Raw genomic sequence first — 5,934 nt, forward strand, 5'->3', positions numbered from 1 at the left:
TAAGAAATGATTAGAAGATACTGGAAAACATGTAGGTAAGGTTGTCTATACAATTGCATTGAGGGTAGCAGCATAGACATCCTCAAGAGTTATTTTGAGTCTGGAATCAACCATCCTTGCCCAGAGTTTTGATGGTGACTCTGAAATCTGCAGTTTTGCTCATTGGATTTTCTTGCAGCTAGGTTGAAAATGAATGTGCGCAATGGAGAATATATTTTTCAGGGCATTTAGTTTTAGATTCCTTCTGAATTTCTGTGTGAATATCAGTGCTTTAAAAAGAAATATTGGTGAAATGTTGATTAAAAATTTAAGTTTGGGAAATAAAAGAAACAACTACTTTGGTGTCTTTTAGAAGAACATCTGGTAGGAAGCATATCTAATTAAGGACATAGAAAGTGTAAGTCATTGACACCTGAGTGCAGAGGAACAATAAGACAGATTGAGAGCCAGCTAAAGAATAGCAACGAAGAAAACAAACAAACAACTGAAACCCTACAAAAACTAAAAATACCTGGTGCTGTTGAGCTAAAACAAATTCTAGAATGATAATCTACTCATATCTATCACCATGAGAGAGGATAAAGGATGAACAAATAGAAACAGTGGTGACATGTCTAGCTGCTGTGATAGGTACTAAACTAGGAGATGTTTTCACCAAGGAATTAACTTAGCGTGTCTCTTTCTCTCTCTCTCTCTCTCTCTCTCTCTCTCTCTCTCTCTCTCTCTCTATGTGTGTGTGTGTGTGTGTGTGTGTGTGTGTGTAAAACAAAACATGGATCTTAATGGAAATATGTGGGTCAAAGTATATAAACTTTCCATTGGTCTATGAAGTGTGAAGTGTCCTAGGATATGATGTTTAGGGAGCAATGTACTATCTCCCTTTAGTTCCTCCAATTCGTTCACATACTGTGACCTGGTGGTCAAGGTTCCTAAGTATTAGCATTGTACTCCACTTGGAGGAAATAATACACACACACACTCAAGTTTCTATGAAAGGAAGATGCCTTCTGTGTCTACAAATCTTTTTCTTTATCCATACAAAGGTAATTAGTTTTTAACATGAGGAGAGCTTTGCTTTTTTTCTCAATTTTATTCCCATCTAAAGAAATTCTGATCATTCTTGCTTTTGAGCTAAAGATATTCTTTTGTAAAAACCATAAACCATTCTACCTTGAGCTGTTATAAAAATTAAGTCAAGTTTAATTAGGAATCTTACAGGAATATGGAAGATGTATTTTGTTTTATATTTTCTTTGATGGTTGTATCAATGTTTTCTATGGTATCTTTTGCCCCTAAGATTCTCTCTTCTCTCTCATGTATTCTGTTGGTAATGCTTGTGTCTATGACTCCTGATCTCTTTCTTAGGTTTTCTATCTCCAGGTTTTTCTCCCTTTGTGATTTCTTTATTGTTTCTATTTCCATTATTAGATCATGAATGGTTTTGTTCAATTCCATCACATTTTGGTTATGTTTTCCTTTAAGGGTTATTTGTGTTTTCTCTTTAAGGGATTCTACCTATTTATGAATGTCCTGTGTCTTTAAGAGTTATTAATGTCCTTCTTAAAGACCTCTAACATCATGAGTTGTGATTTTAAATCAAAACCTTAATTTTCCAGGGTGTTGGGGGATCCAGGGCTTGATGTTGTGGAGGAATTGGGTTCTGATGATACCAAGTGATCTTGATTTCTGTTCCTTAGGTTCTTGCCCTTAAAAGAGAAAGGGTTTGGCACAAAGTCTGAGGGCTGAGGGCTAGTGGACGTTTCGACAGCCTCCGACCCACAGCTTGAGAGCCCTGCACCGACTTTCGTGGAAGTCTGAATTGGCTGTGCAGCTTTCCTTCCTCCTTGTTCCTGCAACCATGTCCACCAACGAGAATGCTAACTCGACAGCTGACGGCTTAACAGATTCAAGAACAAGGGGAAAGACAGTACAGAAATGAGGCACCGCCGGATAATGTGGAACTTAGGAAAGCTAAAAAAGATGACCAGATGCTGAAAAGGAGGAATGTCAGCTCATTCCCTGATGACGTTACTTCTCCACTACAGGAAAACTGAAACAACCAGGGTACTGTAAATTGGTCTGTTGAGGACATTGTTAAAGCCATAAACAGTAGCAATTTGGAAAGCCAGCTCCAAGCTACTCAAGCTGCTAGAAAACTGCTTTCAAGAGAGAAACAGCCTCCTATAGACAACATCATCCGGGCTGGTTTGATCCCAAAATTTGTGTCCTTCTTGGGCAAAACTGATTGTAGTTCCATTCAGTTTGAATCTGCTTGGGCACTCACCAACATTGCTTCTGGAAAATCTGAACAGACCAAAGCTGTAGTGGGCGGAGGTGCTATCCCAGCATTTATTTCTCTCTTGGCATCTCCCCTTGCTCACATCAGCGAGCAAGCTGTATGGGCTCTTGGAAACATTGCAGGCGATGGCTCAGTTTTCCGAGAGGTAGTTATCAAACATGGTGTAATTGACCCACTGTTGGCACTTCTTGCAGTTCCTGATCTGTCATCCTTGGTATGTGGTTACTTACAGAATCTTACCTGGACACTTTCAAACCTTTGCTGAAACAAGAATCCTGCACTCCCCTTAGATGCTGTTGAGCAGACCCTTCCTACTCTAGTTCGACTCCTACACCACAATGATCCAGAAGTATTAGCAGACTCCTGCTGGGCCATTACCCACCTGACTGATGGGCTGAATGAGCGCATCGAGATGGTTGTGAAGAAGGGAGTTGTTCCCCAACTTGTGAAGCTTCTAGGAGCTACTGAATTGCCCATTGTGACGCCGGCACTGAGAGCCATAGAGAATATTGTCACCGGAACAAATGAACAGACTCAGAAAGTAATCAATGCAGGCGCACTTGCAGTCTTTCCCAGTGTGCTAACAAACCCCAAAACTAATATTCAGAAGGAGGCCACATGGACAATGTCGAACATTACCGCCAGGCGCCAGGACCAGATACAGCAAGTGGTGAATCACGGCCTAGTCCCATTTCTTGTTGGTGTCCTCACTAAAGCAGACTTTAAGACACAGAAGGAAGCTGCATGGGATATAACCAACTATACCAGCGGTGGGACTGTTGAACAGATTGTGTATCTGGTTCATTGTGGAATAATAGAACCTTTGATGAATCTCTTGAGTGCAAAAGATACCAAACTTATTCAGGTTATTCTTGATGTCATTTCAAATATCTTTCAGGCTACAGAGAAACTAGATAAGACAGAAAAACTCAATATAATGATTGAAGAGTGTGGAGGCTTGGATAAAATTGAAGCACTACAGAGCCGTGGGAACGAGTCTGTATACAAGGCCTTGTTGAACCTAATTAAGAAGTACTTCTCAGTGGAGGAAGAGGAAGATCAAAATGTGGTGCCAGAAACTACCTCTGAAGGCTTCGCCTTCCAAGTTCAGGATGGAGCTCCCGGGACCTTTGACTTCTAATGTCCAGCCAAAGCACAAAGTTGTTAGCTATGTGCTGTGCTATGCTGTGTTCTCATAAATTTGTCTTACTGTCTCTACTAAGAACTCTTTTTAAGTGTGGTTTGTTATTGTAGCACTTTCACAAACTATACTTGAACAGTTATAAACTGAACATACTCTATGAAGCTGTCCTCTGAGTTTATTTCTATGTGGAATTTCATACCCTGTCATGTCCTGTAAATAAAGATTAAGTTCCATTCTTCTTTAAAAAAATAAAAAAGAGAGAAAGCCACAGAAAGTGGAAAGAATATAAATTTGGCAAGTATGTGTGTGTGGCATCAGTGGGATAACAAGTTTGGCCTGTCACAAATCAAGGATTCATCTCTTGGGGCTGCAGGATGAGGAAAACTGGTTCTTAGGAAGTTGATAATACTCTGACTTGCAAATAGGGACCAGGAAAGATGGAGAGGGAATAAAGAGCTTCATCCTCACTGGATATGGAAGGATCTGTAAAAGGCACATTGTGTTCTACTTGCTACAGAAGTAGCTACACTAATTTGGATTGTGATGTGGCTTGCATTCCCAGCTTCTTCCTGAAATCTAAACTGGGTTGTGTCAATCAATGGTGCCCCATTACTAATCTCTCTTTCTTCCAGATCCCAAAGTCATGATGGAGAACAATTTTATTAAGTCACTTGGAAGGCATCATTCAATTCTTAATACTCAGTATTAGTCACCATGGCCTCCTCCTAAGGATGTAAAGGAGGGAGACCTGGCTCACATCCTGTGCACTTAACTTGTAGGCTAGTTGATAAAATGAATGTTAGATTTTCATTCAAATAAACAGCTTTGAGTCCTTATTTATATAAAAAAGAGTATATCTGTATAATATTACTAATTTAACAAAAAGTCTTTTTTTAATTTTAAAAAACAATATCAATATAAATTGATAACAGACAGTAATCGTTGTAATGCAAGACATTTTGCAGAAATTTTCAACTTTCCTCTCAACCTTAATTTCTAGAAGAATGATACACTGAGAAAGGCAAGTAATTTGTCACCAAGGCTGTTCTTACCTGACCTATTTAAGGGTTTATACATAGGACATCATTTGAAAATAATATGAGTAACTGGCTGATCAAATGTCATATCAAATGAATCTGTTCATTTGATAGGACAGGTAATGAACAACTTATGCAACTTTGGGACAATAACATAATATATTAATACCCATTTTTTCCATTTATGAATGTACTTGTGTTTGAGCCATGTGTGGTTTATACAATGTAAAAAATAAAGTCATTAACATAGTGTCTCATTCATAGAAGATATTAAGTAAAAAGCAGTTTTTAAATAATTACACAATTATGTATAATGCATATGTTATTATGAAATATAATTAGAGGTGCTATTAAGTTCTAGAAATGTAGGTCAGACAACAATTATGATTAAAAGTTCTATGTTCATCAGTGGGCTTTTTTTTTTAATTCTAAGCCTACCTAAATCTAGAGTACTAAAATCAAACAGATCTTATCAAATTATTGTGAAAACAAGGGGTCCAAACTTGAATCTTCTTTTGTATTTTATACTATGATATTCTTATATGTCACATTATTTATTTAACAGCAATTTGTTAAAAGGTTATAACAAGTGAGAAATATACTTTTTGATTCATATTGTCTGTAGATGGGCAAAGAAAGAAGTTTTCTGGTTTAGAAAATCTCTGACTAGCAATACTATCTTTAAATGAACTTGGCATTGAGCAGGACCACTTTACCTTAAAGTCTATTAATTAGGCAATGAGTTAAGTTTATATGTGTCTCTACCTCCAAGAAAAAGAGAATGACACCCTTTACAATAGTCACAAGTAACATAAAATACCTCAGTATGACTCTAACCAAGCAAGTGAAAGATCTGTATGGCAAAAACATCAGTTCTCTGAAGAAAGAAATTAAAGATCTCGGAAGATGGAAAGCTCTCCCATGCTCATGGATTGGTAGGATTAATATAGTAAAATGGCCATCTTACCAAAAGCAATCTACAGATTCAATGCAATCACCATCAAAATTGCAACTCAATTCTTCATAGACTTATAAATAGCATTTGCAAAATCGTTTGGAATAACAAAAAACCTAGGATAGTGTAAACTATCCCCAACAATAAAAGAACTTCTGGGGAAATCACCATCCCTGACCTCAAGCAGTATTACAGATCAATAGTGATTAAAAAAACTGTATAGTATTGGTACAGAGACAGGCAGGTCGATCAATGGAAAAGAATTGAAGACCCAGAAATGAACGCATACACCTAGAGTCACCTGATCTTTGACAAAGGAGCTAAAATCATCCATTGGAAAAAAGATAGCATTTTCAACAACTGGTGTTAGTTCTACTGGGTATCAGAAAGTAAAAGAATTCAAATCAATCCATTCTTATTGCCCTCTACAAAGATCAAGTCCAGGTGGATCAAGGACGTCCAAATAAAATCAAATACACTCAAAATAATAGAAGAAAAA

At 37.5% G+C, this 5,934-nt stretch overlaps 1 pseudogene across 1 annotated transcript; it reads left to right on the forward strand.

The window, feature by feature from the left end:
* The first annotated feature begins 1,858 nt into the window (after positions 1 to 1,858).
* Kpna1-ps5 (karyopherin subunit alpha 1, pseudogene 5) lies at positions 1,859 to 3,600 on the forward strand (annotated as a pseudogene). Its single transcript, XR_015671605.1, has one exon. The product of XR_015671605.1 is annotated as a karyopherin subunit alpha 1, pseudogene 5 (transcript).
* Positions 3,601 to 5,934: the final 2,334 nt, after the last annotated feature.

This window comes from Rattus norvegicus, chromosome 2 (assembly GCF_021556685.1).
Source record: "Rattus norvegicus strain SHRSP/BbbUtx chromosome 2, alternate assembly SHRSP_T2T, whole genome shotgun sequence".
NCBI classification, from domain to species: domain Eukaryota; kingdom Metazoa; phylum Chordata; class Mammalia; order Rodentia; family Muridae; genus Rattus; species Rattus norvegicus.